General features: G+C 40.2%; 1 protein-coding gene across 1 annotated transcript in view; it reads right to left on the bottom strand.

Annotated features, from left to right (window-relative positions):
* The window catches only part of LYST (lysosomal trafficking regulator), a 192,132-nt gene that overhangs the window by 151,274 nt on the left and 18,325 nt on the right, over positions 1-22,533 (bottom strand). The window contains exon 2 of the mRNA XM_067025680.1: positions 3,490-3,579. The gene's annotated coding sequence lies outside the window, so the exon portion shown is untranslated. The remainder of the gene's footprint in view (positions 1-3,489; positions 3,580-22,533) is intronic.

The raw sequence follows: 22,533 nt of genomic DNA, 5'->3' as shown, positions 1-22,533 counted from the left end.
CATAACTTATAAAATATTCTTGCTGTACATGTTTTGAAAGATAAATGGACCTTTTAAAAATATAAACTGTTTTTCACTTGATAGAAGCCACAATCACTGACCCACATCCTCAAACACATGAGGGGTGGGTGGGGAAAAGATTTACCACCAGGTGAACAAAAATACAAGAATTTTAGCAGCTGAAGTTATGGCACTTCATTTCTTGCTACACATCTGAATCAAATAAAGGGCAGTGTGACATTTTAGGATTAAGGAAAACAGTATAGTAAAACAGACAAAAGAGAGGCAAAACACAAATGTAAAGAAAAACTTGTATAAATCTTCAGAAGAGGAAAAAGCATGAAGAACAAAATCCCCAAAGAATTTCAAAATAGTTTAATCTTAGGATTAAAAGTAATTTTGAGACATCTAGTTACCCTGAGAACCTTGTAACCTGACAGCTTAAATTAAATGAAATGTGTATTGCAGTCTTCCTTCACCCTTTGGGGGAAGACCTTCCATCGTCCCTGCTGAGAAGGCAGTGGGCCATGTGGCTACGTCTACTGCCAAGAGGCACTGCCAGTCTCTGGGCCTGAATCAGCTGACACACCTGATTCAGGATCAGCCAACAAATACGATGGCTGCAAGATGTGACTCATATGGTGCAGCCTGCAAAGAGGCCTTGGCCAGTCAAGTTTTCTTTCTCTCTCATAGGAATTTGAATTAGGGGCATAGTTGTGCTGGAAACTCACAGACAGATGACCCTGTGGTGGTCACTATGAGGTAGCTGAGGCCAACTGAGTGAAAATTAACCAAGAGGATGCAGAGAGAAAGAGATAAACATGAAAGGGAGAGACCACAGAAATTCCTAATACTACTTTGGTTCCTATTCATTCAAGAGCCTGATGGTTTAATTCCTGGATTCCCATCAGAATTCTAGGTATTGTTACAATAATAATCCCCTCTATAATATAACAAGTACCATTATTTTAAATATTGAACATTAGGAAAAGTATAAAAAAAGGTACATCGCTCATTATCCCAAAATGCAGCAATAGCCGCTATTATATATAATATTACTTCTTTATAAGCTTTTGTAAAGTAAAATTGTTCAATAAATCAAGTAACCTGATTTATATTCAGTCTGTATTTATCCAACTTTATTAATTTATTTCACTTAATCTGTCATTGATTTTAAGATACATAATTATTTAGTGTGCCACTACAAAAGAAAAAAACACTGCCAATTAAACTACAATACAATGCTTTCTTATCACTTAGAATTTTCCATAGAATATCAGTTTCTGGACTGTCAGGACCATCCACCATGCAACACTTCTTAAGAGTGCTACCCTATTGTTCCGGGGATTTTCTTCCAAAGAGGCTGACATCATTCTGTAAGTTTTGATGCTGGTGGCTTTCTTAACCTTACCAGATGAGGTTGGTAGAGAATTTCAGAAAACAACCAGGAAACACTGAAAACTCATCAGATATAGTACAACAATTCATGTTACTCAACTGAAGCGCTGACAACATGAACAGCTATGACCCAGGTCACCTCATGGGCACGCAAGAACAACAAACAACTCCTCCACAACTGCAGCCCACTGACAATGTTTCTCAGACACCATCATTTGCAAGGCACACTGAAACTTTACGAACAATAAAAATGTGAAAAACTAAAAAACTGTGGTAATAATTAGGGCCTATCTTCAAGAAATTAAGATAATGAAAATTAATGTGAATCTTTAGACAATTAATGAGGAAATATTTTCAAACCCACTTCCTAAAAGCACAAGATGCCATGTCAGTAAAAAGCATTATAATATATGCAGAGACATTTTTCCTGATTTAAAAACGTGTATAAAATATATGCAGTTACATATATAGGGTATTACATATAGATGATCTATTACCTGCGTGTTTCATTTAGATATTTTGGAAATCTTTTCCCATGAGCTCTCTTTTACTCTGTTTAATAGCTGCATGCTTCCTCTTTTTAATACGTTCCACTGCATGTATATATTACATAGAGTTCATATATTTCATTATTAGATGTACTATCACTATGTAGCCAATCTGTCACTGTTGGACATTTAGGTTATTTCTAGTTTCTTATTATCATAAACAAACCTGCAATAAACATCCTTACAATATTTGCACATTTATCCTATTATCTCCTTGAAGTAGAAATTGCTGTTACTTCATATAATAGGCTTCACACATTTCTGTTAGGTTTATTCCAAGGTGTTTTATAGTTTTTGCCATTATTCTGAATGGGATTTTATTTTCCATTATATTGATACATTCTTACTCGGATAGAAAACTGGTATATAGGAGGCCTATAGGAAGTAGATTTATTTTGAGATATCCAAACTTTACTCATATGTCCAAACTTCTTACTGAACTCTCTTATTGATTTTCTCAGAATTTCCAGATATAAAACCCTATCATCTACAAATAACAAAAATTCTGAATTTTTCTATCCAATATTCACACACTTTCCACTCTTTCAACTGCATGAGTACTAGCAGAACAAGACTGGTAGGGGTGATGGGGACACTTTTGCTTTGCACATTAAGAAATACTTATTTCTTCCTATGCATCTAATAGGAATGCTGAATTTACCTATTGCCTTTCAGCCATTCTGAATGTCAACTGAAAAGATGATTGCATGGTAATTTTTAAAGATTTTTTTGGAATATTTCAAATACCCAGAAAAGTGCAAAGAACATATAACATGAGGTTATAGCCAATGCTCAGACCTCAGATCTAGCAAGTATTAACATTATGCTATGTTCAGTTCAGTTCCCATGTGTGGGTGTGTCTGTGTGCGTGTGTAATGTGTGTAAAGAAATCAAACCTTATAGTATGGAAAAGCCACACTCCACCCACACCTCTTCCACCTCTCTAGTTGCTGTTTATCATTTCCATACATATTTTTATAATTTTGATATGTTATAGCCATAAAATATTCAGTACTGTTTTAGTTATTTTTAACACTTTATATAAACAGTATATTATAGGGGGTGGGATGAATTGGGAGACTGAGTTTGATACATATACTCTACTATATACAAAATAGATAACTAAGGAGAACCTACTATAAAGCACAGGGAACTCTACTCAGTGCTCTGCGGTGACCTAGATGGGAAGGGAATCTCAAAAAGAGTGGATATATGTGTGTGTATGTATAACTGATTCACTTTGCTGTACAGCAGAAACTAACACAACATTGTCAAGCAACTATACTCCAATAAAAATTAATAAAAAATAGTATATTATATGCATCCTTTCATAACTTTGCTTTTCCCTCTCGACATTAAGTTCATTCTTTAAACCACTGTGCAATATGCCATGGTATGAATAAACCACAATTTACATATCTAGAAAGTTTAGCTGTTTTCACTTTGGGGTTTAAAAATTTAATGTCACATAACTATATAGTTTCAAAGTCTTGGACTGAACCAAGGATTTTGACTGCTAATATATGTTACATTAAATACTTACCAATCTTTCAACACTTCTGTAACATTTAGGGTCTTTATGATTTGAGCTCATGAACTAGACGAAACAAATAATCTTAGAACAAAGCTTCACCTACCAAAAAAAAAAAAAGGAGAAAGATATTAACAGCAATAGTAAAACAAATATTTTTAACAACTGAAGTTCTGACATAAAAACAAGAGGCCAGTCTTCATATCTGATGTATGAAACAGACAACAATTTTTTTGAATCTCAAGAACACACTAAAAAATGCCAGTAGCTTCAAGAATGGTGTCTTGAGAGATGGAGTCTTGGAACATATTTGATCTGAAAAAGGCAACCTGACTGTAGCTCCCCACGGCTCTTCTCCCAACCCCCAACTTATAACTCCAGGTAAACCACTACAAAGGAAGAAGAATCAGGCAACATCAGTCTTCTTAACAATGAAATCTAGGTTGAAGATATATGAGAAATCAGAAAATACTATAGCCAAACAATGAATAAACCACCACCAAATTTCCTATCCTTGTTGAATTTTTTAAAATGAATTACTCTTTTGTGTATTAACACAAGGAAGGCTATTTCTAGAATACCAAAGGATAAATTCCTACTTCTGGGGTAGCAAGAAGGTGCTTCTCTGTAGTTTTCTCCTTCTCTACAGTTTTTACCAGGCAGAGGCGTGAGAAAAAATGTCCTTATTACAGTTATAAGGCAAACATAAAGGTTTATTTTGAACCACAAGTTTACAAAATCAAAACGACCTTTAATTGCTTTAAAATGCTCAAATCTAGAGAACTGTCTTGAATCTCTTTCAGCTTGACAAACAGTTCTTGTACCACACTATTCTAGGCCCTTTAGAATAAAGTAGGCAGGAAATAGGACAGAGCTGCTGTTACACTACATCGGACTTTGTGTGAATTAGGGAAAAAACACCTCCTCCTAGGCTGATGCAGCCCATGGCACACAGCTATCAAAGCACAGGCTAGATTTCAGTCCTACTCGCCCACTCCACTGGCCAAGCACCAATGCATCAACTGCTCAACCAAACTAAACAGCCCTGGGATGGAGTCTCAAAACACCTTCCAGACCTGCTCCTACTGCATCATCCCTGTAGGTTTTTTTGTTTTTGTTTTTGTTTTCGGTACGCGGGCCTCTCACTGCTGTGGCCTCTCCCGTTGCGGAGCACAGGCTCCGGACGCTCAGGCTCAGCGGCCATGGCTCAAGGGCCCAGCCGCTCCGCGGCACGTGGGATCCTCCCGGACCGGGACACGAACCCGTGTCCCCTGCATCGGCAGGCAGGCTCTCAACCACTGCGCCACCAGGGAAGCCCATCCCTGTAGTTTTAACTCTAAAATTTGGGCGGGGAAATGATCAATCAAATCACGAGCATGAGGAGGTCTTGCATGAATTGAGCCGACTACCGGCACCCTCTAGCTTGGCCTACTACAAGTGGAGCCATTTATCTCACGATACTAAAACGATTCCAGCTCACTCAGCCTGGCCATTAGCAGTGAAAGCTGACAGACAGCTGGATCCATCTGTCTCTCTCTCTTACCCAGGGACATTTCTAGGCCGAGCTGAGGGATTTTTCTAATGCTCTTAAACTGACATGGCTTCTTTATCTCCATAATTTACACAGCCCAGCTTGGATATCCATGGAGTCTCCCTCCATCCGAGATCATAACCCATTTGCCAGCACGATCAGCTGTGTCCTCATTCACGCTGCCGTCACTCTTTATTCACAGCTGTCTTCTAACTTTTATCACCCTATATTATGCTGGGTGTCCATAAAGTCTGAAAATACAGGGTTTTTAAAAAAATAAATTGAAGATGTGCTTAGGACATTATATATTTTTGCCCCTGTTTCCAAACTACATGGACACCCTGTAGCTACTTATCTATCTGACTGTCTTACCTCCTAGGTCATGAGTTCCTGAAGGCCAGGAACCCTGTCTCATTACTTTTTGCACTTTATAACTACCATGCCAAATTGTAAATTCATCATCATTACAATTTTCACCTTCTAATACAACTATTGTTATAGTGACATAATAAATAAGACTTGCTCCCAACAATATTACTAGAATTTTTATATTCTTAAAATTTACCATAAATGAAAAGCATAATAACAAAATGCCTCTAATCATATAAATGACCTTCACAGAAAAATAGCAGGTTTCACTTTCTCTAATTCAGTGACAGGTACAGTGTAAAATATAAATGCCCAAGACAAAACAAAACCAAACCTGACAATGTATTAGCTATACCCCCTAGTTTTATGTCATCAGAAATTTCATCAATATGCACTTAATTAAACAAATATTTATTGAGCATTCATTATGCGCCAGCTACTATTTTTGACACTGACTATAGAGCAAAAATAAAATCCCCACTCTCATGGATTCTAGTGGGGTAGAGACAGAAAAAATAAACCTATTGTAATGTCAGGTAGTAGTACTAAATGCTATGAAAACAAAGTAAAACAGAATAAGGGTACAGAGTGACAGGAACGCTACTTCAGATAGGGCTGGCAAGGAATGTCTGAAGACGTGATATCCGAGCAAAACCCTGAATGAAGTAAGAAAACAGCCCATGTGAGTATCCGGGGAAAGAGTATTCCAGGGCTCTGAGATTAGTGTATGTTTGATGCACTGGATACTGAGTGAAGAGAAGAAAGAGAGAAGTTAAACATTACCACAAAAGTGAGAAAAGTCTCTCGCTCCTACTTCTCAGGGACTGAAGTAAGATGTAGAAAGAAGAAACAGGAGTGTTCCTCTGGAACTGTCTCTCGTGAGGAATGGAAGCCTCCTTCCTGCCCACCCTCCTTTCCTTGCCCACCCCCCCCCCGAAAAAAAGAGACTACACGGTTTTTTTTTAGGTTGCGAGAGGAATAGCGCAATTCACGGATAGGTAAGACTAGTTGGGAGGGAAAATAAAGCTTGCCTTTAGCTATGTCAAGTTTGACAGGTCTCTCAGGAAGCAAGTAAAGGATACTAAGCAGGCAGCTGGATATACCCAACTGGAGTTCAGGTGGGAGGCCAGGACTGGTGAGTTGGTTTGGGAGTTATCAGCATATAGATGCCGTTTAATGAGGCCAGATAGATGAAACAACCCCGAGCAGTGCTGTCTGGCAGGACTTTCTGCAACGATGGGGACTGTGCCTAGTGGCTACAGTATTGAACAGTGGGGACCCAGAGAATGAGCGTAAGTGGGGCAGAGAAGAGGTTCTAGGACTGAGCCCTGGGGTTCACACCACTGACTTAGGGAGGTTCCAGCATAGGAGACCAGGAAGAAATAACATGTGAGGTGGGAAAAAAAAATCAGGAGTGGTCCTTCCCAGAAACCAGGGGAGGAAAACTTGAAACCGGAAAGATTGATCAACTGTGTCAAATATCGCTGAGAGGTTAAGTAAGATGGAAACTGGGAACTGACCGCTGGATTTAGCAACACTGAAGTTACAGACGACCGTGTCAAAGAGTGGCCTCAGTGGAGTCTCAAAGAGTGGTGAGGAAATGGAGGCAAGGGGTTTAGAAAACTCCCTAGAGAAGCTCTGCCTAAAAGGGTAGCAAGGAAATGGGTGGTAGCTTGAAAGGGACATTGGATAGGGGAGTTGTTGTTGGCTTTTTCTTTTTTTTAAGAAAACAAGATATAAGAGCATGTTTGTAAGCTGAGATATCATAGCATGTTTGTGCAGCATGTTTCTCCAACAGAGAAAGGAAAATAGATGAAAAACTAGAATGAGAGGAGATAATATCAGGGCCAATGAGGAGGCAAAATGAAGAGGATCCAACGTGCAAGTGGAAGGAACAGTGACAGTTCATCCGATGGAGTAAGAAGCATGACAGAGTTCATGAGTACAGATGCAGGAAGACTCGTGTATCTGGCCGTGGGAGGACCGAGATTTGGAGGCGTCTATCTTCTCAGTGAAATAAACCACAAGTTTACCAGCTGAGAGTCAGAAGTGGGAGGTGTTTTAAGCTGATGAGTAGAACAGGGTCAAAACTGCAGCCCCTAAGAGATTTTCCACACGGCTGCCAGTTAGTAACTAAGATCAAGTTCTGCTGTTCAGTAACTGTACCCATACTACAGCCCCACTCTCCATCGTGTCCCCAAGAACAGAATGATAGAACAGATGATGTCAAACACTTCACGGAAATCTATGCATGTTACAGTTGCAGCATTCTCCTGATGTGTATCTGTACATCCCCAGCAAAAGCAGAAACTGGGTGATCGGCATGAATTAGTTTTAGAGAATCCCCTTAACCTTTACTGCCCATCTAGTCCTTCTGTAAACGTTTGCAAATCTTTTAAAATGATCGCTAGAATCTTTTGTGAAGGTAACTTCAAACTCACTAAAATCTATGGAATCTCATTCTTTATCATTTTGGAACTTTATTCCTCCACAGTCTTCTCAAATTTACCACAATAACTCAAAGATTACCAGTTCAGCAATGACACGAACAAATTTTCTCAGAACCTGAACCTGAGATGTGAATTCATTTAGAGCAACCAGAGATTCTGATACAATCTCCTCCTCACTCTTGGGCTTAAATTTTCTATTATTATTCTTACTTCTATGCTTATTAGTCTGTGTATAGATTGTTCTTCGTGTCAGAGAAGACAGAAAGAAAACAGAAGTTGAGACGACGTTTCATTTACTCTCTGTATCTGATTATAGGGTCAGTTTGTTTCAAAGAAGAATCTATTATTTGCCTGTTGTTTTCATCTTCTATATATAAAATGTAAAAAGGTCAGCCTTAACTTTTTTCAAAACCTCAGCTCATTATTTTCAGAGGTTTGTGTTCCTCTTTTATGTACAAATCATTTTGTTTCTGTTATTTGTTTCATATCCTTCTTCTGCACGTTGTTTTAAAATCTGAGTTCATTTGGCGACTTTACCTCTACCTTTCTTCACATATTATTTCCAATTGTTCCACAAAGACCAGTCTATGGCCATCTTACAACCACCTTCCCTTCTAGAAGCTGTGTCCATGGCACCTTACCTATCTTGTCTCTGACACTTAGGAACTCGGTATTTCCAATTCTCTATATTTCGGCTTCGCTTCATATTCTTCTTCCTGTTTATTACGTATTCACTTAGCTACCACTTACCAAGCACTCCCTTTGCGCCGGGCACTAAGAGCACAGACTGTGAAAGCAGCCCCGGCCCCTGCCCCTCAGGAAGATCACAGGAAGGTGGCACAGGGCACTGTGCACTGAACAGGAGCGCTGAGCCCAATTTGAGAGCCAGGGAAGCATCATGAAGGAGGTAATCTTCAAGAAAAAGTAGAACAGGTAAAGGGAGAAAATGAGAGAAGAAAGGCATTACAGACAGGAAGAGAGGCTCAAGTCAAGTCCTTGGAAGAATGACAATAAGTTTGGTATCAAACAGCAAAACGAGCAGCAGGAAAACAGGGATGGAGAGAATAGTGACCAAGGATAAATAAAAGGATTTACTGATGTGCTTGTAAACGTGAACTTCTGATGGCGTCAATTTCCTCAGCTGTTTGAGATTCTCCAGCAGCGTTCAGCTGCTCGGATCTAACAGGAGAGAATACGGATTGGATCACTGGTCCTGAAGTGAGGGTTTTGGTGGGTGGGGGCAGCAGAAGCATAAGTGGAAGGGAATCAGGGGTACAGGGGAAAGATCAATACATATGGTCAAAATGTGTACAGGCTGGGTAGGGAAGAGAAAGATGCCAGGCAAATGTTGACACACAGGTAATCAATCCCTATGAGACAGAAGGACAGAGAATGTGCTATGGAAGATACTGGAATTCGCAGATTTTTGAAGCAAGCAGTTCCAGATGATGACAACATCCAGAGTGTGACCCTGCAAGTCCGTGTCTGAGGTGAAGTGAAAGGTCACTGTGGCTAAGTAACCATGAAGCTAGTTTTCTGGACAACAGATCACTATAAGCTCTTGAAAGCTCCTTGATGACAGGGAATTTTTCTGTTGCATTTACTGCTAAATCTACAGCATCTAGAACAGTACGTGGCACAGAGAAGGCCATCATTTGTGGAATTTGTTGAATGAATGACATGACTTTTCTCTCAGGATTCCCATTATGTTCACTGTCTAACTAAGCCCTCACTGTGGGTCAAAATTAGGCTCAGAGTATAAGCTCCCCGATTATTTCCTTTACCTTCTGTTAATGAAATGGTCAACAACGTAAGTTTTGCCTTATTGAACGAGTCTTCCCACAGACATTTGGATAGCTGACTTTGATATTTTAGCTCTGATCTGCTTCTGTGATGAATTTCCACAACCTATGATCCAAAAGATCACAGAATTAAGCTTTCACCCTCAGTCTTGTGCATTTTCATTTATTTTCTTGACATATAGAATGACTACACCTGCCCCTACACCAAGCCATTACTACATACATTCTTCACCTTTCGGCATTTGAAAAGACCTTGTCACTTCTGTGTTTTAATCAGTGCAACCAATGATATTACATTTACCACTGAAGATAAAATCTCAAGCTCAACAGGACTTCCCTCGTGGCGCAGTGGTTAAGAATCCGCCGGCCACTGAACACGGGTTCAATCCCTGGTCTGGGAAGACCCCACATGCCGTGGAGCAACTAAGCCCGTGCGCCACAACTACTGAGCCTGCGCTCTAGAGCCCGTGAGCCACAACTACTGAAGCCCGCGCGCCTAGAGCCCGTGCTCTGCAACAAGAGAAGCCACCGCCATGAGAAGCCCGCACACCGCAACGCAGAGTAGCCCCCGCTCGCTGCAACTAGAGAAAAGCCCGCGCGCAACAAAGACCCAACAACGCCTTAAATAAATAAAATTTAAAAACAAATCTCAAGCTCAACAATATGGCAAGAAGTACTCCAAAGGTCACCAAGTTTCCTTCTCAAGAACTGTCAAATAACAAGTGGCCATGGTGATAAGGGTGGAGTCCATTTTGCTACAGTTCACTTTTTCACTAATTCATTCATTAATTCAACCAATATTTATTACTTATTCAATAAATATTTACGAGTCCGATTACTCATTCTATTTTTGTTAGTTTCTGAATCTGTTCTGAATAGTCAGATTGTCAGCACTGTGACAATGGTGAAAACAAAGGCAGCAGATTTAGAATCAAGCAATTACTTGCTAGTCACAGAGAGGTGGGTGGAGTTTGGCTTCCTTTTCCATAAAATGTCTATCCCATAGAGTTGCTATGTGGATCTTCGGAGTTTATATGATATCAGTAAACATTCTTGGAATATGTTGTATGTAGTTCTATTTTAAATGCTTGGCGCTAGCTGAACATGTTCCAACAGAGAGTGCCATCTGGAGGAAGAAAAGATCACTACAACCTTTCCTCCTAGACCAGTTAGCATGGAAATGTTCTGCTTTATGATGATGTAGTTTCCAAGTAAACACTGAAAATAAAAGCAGAGGGTACCTGCATTTTTTTAATCTTTTCCTTACCTTGTGACTTCTACACAAAACAAGAAGAGGAAAAAGACAAGAAAAAAAGATAACAATGAAGTTTATTCTTATAGCCTGATTAAAAAGCGTATTTTTTTCTCATCAAACAGTGCCACCTGAAGGACTCAATTCCTAATCTTTCATCAAATGCCAAAAATCCTGGTAAATTGTCTTTTTTTTTTTTTTTTTTGCGGTATGCGGGACCCCCCATCGCTGCGGCCTCTCCCGTTGCGGACCACGGGCCCAGCCGCTCCGCGGCATGTGGGATCCTCCCGGACTGGGGCACGAACCCGTGTACCATGCATCGGCAGGCGGACTCTCAACCACTGCGCCACCAGGGAATCCCTGGTAAACTGTCCTTTAAAATAATACTATGTACTTGCCTAAATCTGTTAATTACAACTGTATTAGAGAAATTACCATTAGAAAGAATATTTTTCAGAAATGGACTACGTACCAAAAAGGAGGAGAGTACTACAAATCACAGGATTATTGTGAGGCTTAAACAAAATAATGCACAGAATAATTAGTACTCAATGAATTCTGCTGAATCAGAATCTGTTATGATTTGAAGCAGCCTTCATGAAAATAAGGGTTGGTTCATATGGACTCTTAGCTATGCTAAATCCCATCTCTCCAGAGTTCAATATATATTGATTAGAGACTAATTAATGACTTTCCCAAAGATCTCACACATTCTTTGCAACACATTACTAAAAATCAAAAAAACTTAGGAGGAGAAAAATGATAACACTATACAATTTCATAAATGACACGAATAAAGGAATAAACATGAATAAGTTAGAAGCGTACATTTGCACAATGGCAGAAACTTTAGACACCATATTCTCCAACCCCACATTCTATAGGTGACAAAAACTGAAGCCAAAAACTGTCATGGGTTCAAGATCCCGTGACAGTTGTCTTGGGAGTTATACGATATTTTTGGAGCTAATTAACTAGAACTAAAATAACCCAAGTTTAGAAGACACAGCCCTTCTTCTGTCAGGTCAATTAAAAATTAGACAGTGGGCAAAGAATTTTCCTTAACACCAAATGCTATCTCTAAATGTTACCCAGAACCTTTACTCAAGTCCACTAGTTTGCAATCTGTATACCAGGAAACAAGATTTAAAAATCTCTCTCTACACACTTTTGTAACCACGACACAGAGCCATATGTTTGAAATACAGGAAACTTGTGTGGGAGAGGGGAGAAGATACTACGAACGGAGCTTGTTCAGATTAACAGAATTCTCTTTAAGGAATAAGCTAGTTAAGGCATACCGGTTGAATTAAATTATACAACATCTAAGCAAGCAAATGTCTGTTAATCTAGGCTTTACCCTGTAAATTTTTGGTCATACTACATATGTTAAGTAATAAGCATCAGAATGATTCCCAACTACAGACTTAAGACAGAAAGTTTATTAGGATACTATTCACATACCACAATTCTTTTTCTTCTTGCAAGTAGCTTTTCTTTTTTTTAATTGAAGTACAGTTGAGTTACAACATTATATTAGTTTCAGGTGTGCAGCAAAGTGATTTAATATTTTTATATATTATTCTCCATTTAAAGTTATTACAAAATAATGGCTATATTTTCCTGTGCTGTACAATATATCCTTGTTGCTTATCCATTATGTATATTTTTATTAATATAAGCATCTTTACAACCTATGTTATAGTAGATAATAAATATTCTCTTGAGAAAATTGAAGTAAAATTTGATAGTCATTGAATATGAAAAATTAAAATATATTTTGCGGGCTTATTTTTATAAAATTCTTGAAATTTAAAATGAGAGTTAGGGGGGGACTTCCCTGGCGGTCCAGTGGTTAAAGACTTCGCCTTCCAATGCAGGGGGTGCGGATTTGATCCCTGGTTGGGGAGCTAAGATCCCACGTGCCTTGGGGCCAAAAGAAACATGAAACAGAAGCAATATTGTAACCAATTCAATAAAGACTTTCAAAATGGTCCACATCAAAAAAATAAATAAAATAAAATGAGAGTTAGGAAAGGATGTGACACTTTAACAAAGCTCTAAATTAAATAGCTGAATCAGAGATCTGTTAAAAACCACTTTAGCAATGCGATAAATCTTTTTCGCACAATCCCGTAATTACTGATAATTCACCATACTTGAGGAGGATGTTCAACTTCCATTTAATCAATAACTTCAACAGGAATTATAACAGTCGTTCTAGAGTATAGCAGTTGTTTAGAGCTCAGGCCCTTTTTGACAAACACTGAACTTGATTTTCTGAATTCTGCTTTAAAGAATATCTGATTGGAAGTCAGGATGTCACGCACACATCCTTATGAAGTTTGGACTGTGGCCTCCAGCTCCTTAGATACTAATGTGGTATCATGAAAAATATGTCATTAAGGCTTTGAACTCTGCCAGGCTCTACAGAGTCTGAGTAACTCCCCCAGACCCCCTGGGGAACTGAACTGACAGTTCCAATTTGGACTGCTAGCAACACACCTGGCTGCACCCACCCCCACCCCCCGTACCCTGTCAGGCAAGGTGAGAAGGTGTTCCCGCACCGCCAAGCCATCTGAGGTGGCTCTCTGACGGTCTGGGGAAAGGGCTCCGGAAGTAGGGTAGCAGCATGTGAGGCAAACAGTAGACCAGTTAAGCTTGATGAGGTAATCGCAGCACCTCCCCAAGGTCCTTCTTCCTGGGGTTCTTTCACAACGCCACCTTCAGGTATTCTGTAGATTAAACAGCCTTATGGATATAAATACCTCATATAACATTTTCTATAAAGGCAAATCGTTTACAGTCTGAATAACTATCTTAGACATGAACCTTTGGAACACAACCATTTTATAAGAAGTAACTGCCATCCTTAAAGTTTTTTCAACTAACACTGAAGTAAGTAACAAGTGGACTGCCAGTAAAGGAAAACTGCCATGGAGCTTACATTTTTTGAATTATTTGAGAATGAAAATCTACTAGCGAATCAACACACAGAGAGTTAAATGATCTTAGTACCTCCTCAGAATTATATCTATAAGAACCCTAAGGCAGATGGAGGTTAAGATTTCCCAAAAGTCACAGGGCTTCACACCTGGGTCTTCAGATCCTGTCCAATGTTCTTCCTAATACTGCATGAAATTTTTGAGAGACTTCTCACAGCCCAACTATGTCTTTTAGAATGCTGCCTGTCAGAGCATTTTAGTGATTAGGTCTGGCACTAAGTGCAACTGTAATTGGCAGTAACCCTGCCTGTCTGTCTGTCCTCCAGGCAATATATCCTGCCACCCTACTCTTCTACAGGTTCATATTATCTTTTTCCATATGTTTCCCCATTTCTCATTTACATCAAGAAGTGACCTGAAAAAAAGAAAATTCTGCTCCTCCTAGAAAGAAGTATTTACATTTTAACAAAAAGTAACACCTTCAGCTCTAACCAGGATTGCAACATAAGAGGGGTAAAGGTTGGCTCTGACCTAGGTATTCCATATTAAAAACATAGGACTACAGGCGGCCATCAAGCAAGCCACCGAGGATAAGAAAATAACGACAGTGTGGTGAGGTGCACCGTGGGAGGGGGACAGGGGACTGGTCATTTGGGTTTGCCAAGACATACTCCCTTCTTTGGTATGTTATTTGGTATATTCTAAGCTGTCTGAGTTTTCTTCACACTGATACTTGAGTGGAGAGAAGGTGTAAGGGTTCTTTTCTCTTTAGGTTTGGCTTTTCATATAAACTCTAAAGGGACTTCGCAGTACAGAATGTTTGATGCAGTCTATCCCAAAGGGTCTAGGGCGGGATGAGGAGAAAGGCTGTGTCCAACTGGACTCTGCCAGAAATGAATGCACGAATGACGAATGCCCAGGAATCTCTGGAAGGTAGATTGCTACCTAAGTTCTAGTCCCTTCCTAAAACCACTTAATACGGTTCTATTACATAAACAGTAGGATTTTTATTCTCTGTACCTTGTCAGCTTACAATTCAATGGAATAAGTATATGTGCACTGCTTTCTGTCTCTGTTGCCAATGGCTTCTCAGCTAGCTGTAGCTTTCAACAAATTTCCCTAATCAAAACAGGACTTCTTCAGGGCTTGGGGGAAAAAGTTCTTTTATCTCAGTCCTTGGGAGAGTCTTGTATGCAGTAGCCTGGACCCAGGTGATAGGTTGGTTTGAAGCCTTTTTGTTTTTATTTCTGCTGTATCAAAGCCAAGAACCATCAAATGAATGACGAAAATGGAAGAATGAAAGGTGATTCAACCCTCTTCTTGATTTTGCTCCTCCATTCTCCAATAGAAAATGATAGTTAGAGAACTTTTAATCTCACTTGAAACCACTGCCTGGTTGTGAATGATTCTTAACTGCTCATTTTCCTTGGGAGCCCCTAGGTATTTCTCACCTTAGAAAGTAGCCCAGGCCTGCCAGCCGAGTGCAAGAAAGCTGGAACATCCGTGACCTTCCTTCTCTGTGCACCCACCTGCTGAGGCTTTTTCTGAAGTGCTCTCGGCTGGTGTGGGAGCTCGCTGCTCCTGGCACACGTGCCTTCCCCACTGTCCCAACACCTCCAAGCACTCTTGCTGCCTATGGCTGATATGTCATGGAAGAAAGCAATGCACCGGCTGGGACACAACTTGAAAACACGTGGAAAGGACTTGGAACACATGAGGTCACGCTTCATGCCCTGATGGTTCAGAATTTTACATCTGTTTGTACAACTTAGGTCTTGGTGGGAAAAGCAGAAAATTTAAAAATGTTTCGAGAAGCTTAAAAATATATATATAGGACCATAATACTCCGTAACTAGTAAATGTGGAAGAAAATGTTTATACTGTTCCTACTTTTATTCTGTATTATGCATTTAGGCTAAGTCAACGTACAAAAATGTGTTGAATGAAATATTTTCAAATTACGTAGAATTGTGTAAGCTGTTCAAATAAAACTCAATAAAATGATCTGGCGGGGGAAGGGTCAAAATCTAAGAAAGCAATGGCTCCAGAAAAGTGTACATACTATTTTTTTTCACATTTCAGGGAGCCAACAAATACCACTGCCTGTTTCCCTCCCCTTCCCCAAACCGGTGAAGTCTTGGTTCTTGCTTTCCTTCACAGCTGCTTTGAAACCTGTGATTGGCCCAGAGAGGAGAGGTCATCCTGGCTCCTTGTATGACAAAACTGGCCAGGAAGTAAAGAAAACCCAGGCACAGTGTAGCAAGGCAGAATTTTAAAAGAAATTCTGAGGAAGTCACACCAAAACGTATCAAACTTAAACCCTTCAACAAGCAGTTCATTTTCTCTAAACCAAACAAATTGGGCAACCAGATAGAAGAACCTGTGTTTAGTCCTGAGCACCATAAAAGAATGGAAATTCTGAGACATTGTGGTTATAGCAAGGCTGCACTAAAAGGAACTCTGAAGGCCCATCCAGGTAAAGCATCTCCCCTGGCTTTACATCCCTACTAGAAGGAACTGTGTTAGAAGTTTTATACTGAATAGTTCATCCATCTTCATAACAGATCTCTAGATATTCACAGAATGATAATGATGATACACCTAACACCTACCAAGATTAACTACCACACAGCAGGCACTTCTGTAAGCACCCTCCTAGAGTGGCTGGTTTAATCCTCATAACTATCTCTGAAGTACAAATATTGATGTATCCCTACCTGTCACGTGTTGGAAACTGAAGCACATGAGGTTAGATAACTGCTCAAGGTCACAGAGCTTCAAGTGTCAGAGGCAGGATTCAGACCCAGGCCATCTCTCTGTACTCTGTATACAAACGTCTATTCTCCAAAACAGTGACTCCTACCTCCATCAATCCAGCTCCTCCTTCCTCATTCCTATTTCAGTTCATGGCCTCTACCCAGTCACTCCGGGAAAAAGAAAAAAACAAAAGCAGAACAGCACTTCATCCGGGGCCCAGTCAATTTTTCCCCTTGACAGCTGGCTGGCTCACCTCTGCATCTGTTACTTGCTATCTCTATGACCCTGGGTACTCGACTTCCTCTAAGTCTCAGTTTCTTATCTATAAAACTGAGTTCCTAAGGGCACCTCAGTTGTTGTGAATATTAAAACTAAATGAGACAGCGCTGGGCCCGGCAGATTGTCGGAAGATCAATAATTAGTAGCTATTATGATCATCATCTTGAGTCTTGTCCTTCCCCTCTAAACTTACGCTTAAGCATTCTCCGGCCCTCATCTCTCTCACTTGCCATACCAGCAACCTCTTATTTGGTCACCCTGTCTGGTCTATTTTCCATTCACTTCAAATTCTACAACTGCTAAAAATGTCAGCCACATTCCTTAAAAATCATAAATGACACTCCAATTCCTAGGGAATAAGATCCCGATTCCAAACACAGAGTCTTACCCACTGGACCACCAGGGAAGTCCCAATCACTCACTTCTTAAATCTCTCTTCTCTCTTGACTTGGAAGATGCCAAATCTCTTTTGGTTTTCCTCCTGTCCCTCTGACAACTCCTTCTGTCTCCTTGGCTGGATGCTTCTTTGCCAGCTCCTTCCTCTAGGTGAGCCTCTGCATTTTCCCCTCTGCCTCACTTCCCTTTGTGTTCTGTGATGACATCATCTACTTCTAAGGTTTCAGGTACCATCTATATATTAATGGCCTCCAAATTTTCATCTAGAGATGAATTCATAACTTCCATCAGACCCTTATAGAACAAGGCATGCCCAGAGCATTTTGGAGCAGTATTATGGGGCTAGAGAATAATCTTAGGCTAGTAAGCTCCATTCACATCCCTCAAAGTTAAGGCTCAATTCATTCCTTCTCAACATGCACAACCCCTTTCCAGGGTGACAGGTCCTCTGGTTACCCATGATTGATATGATTAAACATCTCTATTTGCCCAGGACAGTCCTAGTTTATGCTTCTTGTCCCAGAGTAATTATTAATGACATTCTTTTCATTTTCAAAATAACACCTGCTTGGTCATTACATTATATAATCACCCTACCTGCAGCCATCCTTTCTGATTTTTCATGCACAGCTAGATGAGTCCCCCCCACCCCTGAATTCTTTACTCCCTTACCATTAGGATCCCTAGTTCTGTTGCTAAGAAACTTCCCTATATCCTCTACCTTCACACAGGAAGATCACTTCATCTCCTCCTCTTAATAGACCCCTATACACACCCAGATCCCAGGCCAGAGGACAAGTCAACACTATCCTCGTTTCCCAAGGTGATTTGCACATTATTATTATCCCATTTCATCCACTTTTAATGCTATATTATAACCATATTTAAAGTTAACACGACTGACCTTTGAGTCATTCATCTCCATTTACTGAGAATTTTGTCATACAACTCCTATCTTCCTCTGCACACAAGATCTGTTATTCTGGGGGCTTCACTATCCACAAGAAAAATTAATGCCAACACACTAGGATTTAGAGCATTTTGACTTCCTTTCCTTCAGTGACCCCTACTTTGCAGAAGGCCAGCATGGTTTCAATAGCTGGGCATAAGGGCTATGGGGCTAGAAAGACTCAGGTACTTCCTGTGTGCCTTGGGGAGAATTACTGAACCTCACTGAGCCCCAGTTTCCTCATTTGTAACATGGAGCTCCTCATGTGTACCTCACAGGATGGTTGTGAAAAATAAGTGTGATCACCTACAGGAAGCATTCCGCTCCCGTAGCTCCAACTCCAGAATCTTAAATTTAGGACTCTCACATCACATTTTTCTGTCTCTAGTTCTCCTCCACTTCCATTGATCCTACAGCTTACTCACTGGGATTCCTCACCCTCTTCCTTCTCCACATTCATCAGCCCTGGCTTGGCCCCGCTTCCTCCCTTAATCAAGCAGGATACCTAAGGTTCGGCCCTTCAGTCGACCACCTCACTACCACCCGCAGTCCCCGGGATTCACAGCACCCCAGCCCAAGTCCTCCATCATACCTTCCCTTCCAGTCCCCTTCCAGGTTCAGCCCATTTGCCTTCTGCTCTATTATGGGGAGCTGCTGGAGAAGACTGCTTCAGCACTGACAGCCTCTTCCTACATTTGTGATTGCAGGGGTGTTAAACAGTATCAGCAATTAGATCACTGGTCCCTGGGTCAAGGCCGTTTTCCAATCACAATGGTAAATTTTCTTTTCCCCTCAAAATTACACGGATCCACGCTCTTCCTTCTCAATCTCAGCAGATAACCTTGCTTCAGAGAGACAACTGATGCTATCCTGGATACTTATCTATAAATGTGTCTCTGTATCTACTCCCTAGTTCCTTGTCTTTTTTGTAAAGGAATATGCATCACTGCTTTTCTTCAGGATAACCCTTTCACCTGTGCTCCTGTTCCCAATCCTTCCACTGCCTCTGAGATTATGTCTAATTACCTTCCTTCTCTTGTGACTTCAATTTTCTCACCTCTTCAATGGCCCCCTTCCTTCAGTCCACTAAAGTATCCTTATCTCTTCCATTTTTAAAGAAAAACCTTCCCTGATCACACCTCCCCACTCAAGCTTCTACCCACTGTCCTCCCTTCTTTATCAAAGTATTTGAAAGAATATATTTACTGAATGAAGACTTTTTTTATTTGGTTCAGACTTCTCTCCTGAGCGCCAGACCTACATATGTTAAAATTTTTAATTTTAACATATTAATTAATTAATTAACATATTTAATTTTAACATAATAACTCATTCCAGATTCAGTTCCAAGAAAGAAAACAGCTACTTCCACCAAACTGATGTGCGCTGATGAATTTCACGTCTCCCCATCTACTCCTCCACTTGTAATTTTATTTATTTATTTTTATGAATTTATCTATTGATTTATTTATTTTTGGCTGCATTGGGTCTTTGTTGCTGCGCGTGGGCTTTTCTCTAGTTGCGGTGAGCGGGGGCTACTCTTCGTTGTGGTGCTCGGGCTTCTCACTGTGGTGGCTTCTCTTGCTGCGGAGCACGGGCTCTAGGCGCGCAGGCTTCAGTAGTTATGGCACACAGGCTCAGCAGTTGTGGCTCGTGGGCTCTAGGGCGCAGGCTCAGTAGTTGTGGTGCACGGGCTTAGTTGCACCTCGGCACGTGGGACCTTCTCGGACCAGGGCTCAAACCCGTGTCCCCTGCATTGTCAGGCGGATTCTTAACTACTGCGCCACCACGGAAGCCCCATTTGTATTTTTAGAATTAAGATCAATTACCAGCAGCACCATTCCCCCAGACAATCTAGAATCCTTAAAGCCCACTTTGATTCCTCCCTCAACTTTCCCCCATATCTAAGCAAGTCCTTTCTAAAATCTCCCATATCTGTCCCTTTTGTGTCTCTCCAGGACTCTTACTGTTGCGGCCCTCCTCACCTAACAGTAATTCACAGGGGGGATGACGTTGAGGGTTAAATGAGATGATAAATGGGAATGCACTCTAAGATGTGAGGTGCTTACAAAGATTATTTAATATTATTATCTCTTTGGTAAAGTGAGCATGAGGTTAACGTAATATGACGTGTTCTTTAAAAACCAACTCTGCATCTTAGTAATCAGTGCTTTTTTTTCTAATCACAAATCACAAAGCATCTGTCTGGCAATCTGGTCTACAATTTTTCTAGGAATCAGTCAGTGTCAAGATGTTTAATGTATAGCTTCTGGGCTTCACCTCCCCACACATTTTTTAATTTAAAATATGCAATTCTTCAGGTTTCTGGCAAAAATCTTCTATTCTCTTTACTTTTTAAAGACAAGTGGCAGTAGTTGTAGAAGTATGTGTAGTACTCTACCTTATCATTCATCTATTTCTTCCACTCTTCTCAAGTGGCTAGAAGTTCTCTTATTTCCTGGTCTATCTTGAGTTTCAACTTCAAAGAATCACATTTGAATGGAATAATGACTAGTCCTTTGGAAAATTGTTTGATTCCTTTCTTGGCTAATTAAGATGATTACACTCTAAGCATTACTCTTTCCTATTATTGGATAAGATTTTTCTTTGTTTTTGTTTTCTTCTTCCCAGAAGTTAGATTTGGAGAGCATTCAAAATTTCCAAATATCTCAATTACTGTAAAACAAAGTCAGGAGAATTAAGAGGCACAGGACAAACACCGCTGAGAAGCAACAGCAAAAGAACATAGTATCAAAGAGAACATAGCATCCCTATTAACTCTAAGATCGGTTTATAGCTATTTATCTAACAGATTTTTATATACTTTCATGACACATTTAGGTTAAAAATCCATTTAAAAATATTAGCGTATTACCCGGTTTCTTAAAATGTAAGGGGCAGCCTTAAATTCTAAGAGCTTGATATATTTTTCATACAAGTTTTACAGGTCAAATTCTATTGCTCCAAATACTGCATAATTTGATGAAAAAGATCTCCATTTAACATGTGATGGCCCATTTATTTCAAGCCATCTTTAATGAAACAGAAGAATTAGGATAATCCCTGTATATTACTGACTATTACTAAAGTATTAAAAATATAGGTCATTACCATTGTAATTTTGCAAATGGCCAAGTGAAGCCACATTTGATAACAAGATTTCTGAGGCTTATAAAAAAGTTCTTGAGCTTAAGCCAGGCATCTAAATATAATTGAGAAAAAGATTAATCAGATGAAGGTGTTCAAGTTAGATACAACACTCTGAAATTCTGGATTATATGGCTTTCTCTGCAAATGAAACTAACAAACAGATGCTCTAAGTGCAAGCAAATAGAAGCAAAGCTACATTTGGTGAAAAAAATGATTAGGCTGGTCCAAATGGCTAAAAAGAAAATGAGCGTGAAAAAAAGTTGGGAGTTCATGGTCGAAAATATTAAACCCCTGTTACAGTCAGGATAACATAAAAAATGTCTTCAATACAAAGTCACTAGTGTCTACCACTACTAATCTCCACTTGGAGTCTAATTTCATTATTTTCTAACCAACTCCTAACCTTCTCCCCACCAAACTGCTGTTCTCATAAACCTCATCTCGGTATATGTCTACTCCATCTTTCTACTTGCTCAGGACAAAAATTCTGGTGCCCTTTAAGTCTCCTGTTGACCCTACCCTCAATTTGTCCAGAAATCATCCACTCCACCAATTCCTCTCTGGTCCAAGGTACATCCTCCCTGGCCTGGATTATGGCAAGTGTCCTGGAATTGATATCCCTGCTTCTGCCCAACCCCTCACCCTACCCCAGACAAAATCTATTCTCCATCCAGCCACCAGAGTGACCCTTTTAAAAGGCAAGTCTGATTATATCCCTTCTCTGTTCAAAAGTGTGAGCCCCCTTCTCACTCAGAGCGGAAGCCCAAGGCCTTTCACAATCTGATTCCCCATTCTCACTTACCGCTCTCCTTCATTTCTGCTGCTCTTACTTTGCTCACTCCGCCACAGCCAAATCAGCCTCTCTGCTGTCCTCAAACGTACCCAGTCCACTTCTGCCTCTAAGCTTTGTGCCATTGCCTTTCTTTCTGCTTGAACACTCTTCCCTCAGAGAGGTGCATGGATTACCCTCTCACTTCCCTTTCGTCTTGGGCTCAAATGTCATCTTCCCTGGCTACCTCTAGTTAAAACTGCAAGCCTCACAGAGGACAGATTTGTGGTTGCCAAGGTGGAGGGGATGGAGTGGGAGTCTGGGGTTAGCAGATGTAAGCTATTATATGGAATGGATAAACAACAAGGTCCTACTGTATAGCACAGAGAAATGTATTTAGTATCCTA

This window comes from Kogia breviceps, chromosome 2 (assembly GCF_026419965.1).
Source record: "Kogia breviceps isolate mKogBre1 chromosome 2, mKogBre1 haplotype 1, whole genome shotgun sequence".
NCBI lineage: Eukaryota > Metazoa > Chordata > Mammalia > Artiodactyla > Physeteridae > Kogia > Kogia breviceps.
Note: the sequence above shows the minus strand (reverse complement) of the source record. Positions and strands in the feature narration are given on the sequence as shown.